This window comes from Phaethon lepturus, unplaced genomic scaffold (assembly GCF_000687285.1).
Source record: "Phaethon lepturus isolate BGI_N335 unplaced genomic scaffold, ASM68728v1 scaffold14661, whole genome shotgun sequence".
NCBI classification, from domain to species: Eukaryota; Metazoa; Chordata; class Aves; order Phaethontiformes; family Phaethontidae; genus Phaethon; species Phaethon lepturus.
In genome coordinates, this window is record NW_010519947.1 from 22,136 (window position 1) to 22,376 (window position 241).

Below are 241 nucleotides of genomic sequence, written 5' to 3' on the forward strand. Positions count from 1 at the left end.
GACTCAAAGCCCACAGTCCCCCATGCACAATTACCTCCAGATGAGCTCAGGACAGGGCAGGGCTAGGGGTCAAGGTTCAAGGGTCACCCCGACTCGAAGGTCTCAGCCCCCATGCTCAATTACATCTAGGTGAGCTCAGGATGGTGTCAGGAACAAACGTCACCCCGACTCAAAGCCCAGAGCCCCTCATACTCAATGACGTCCGAGTGAGCTGGGATGAAGTTTCGAGAGTGGTGTCAGC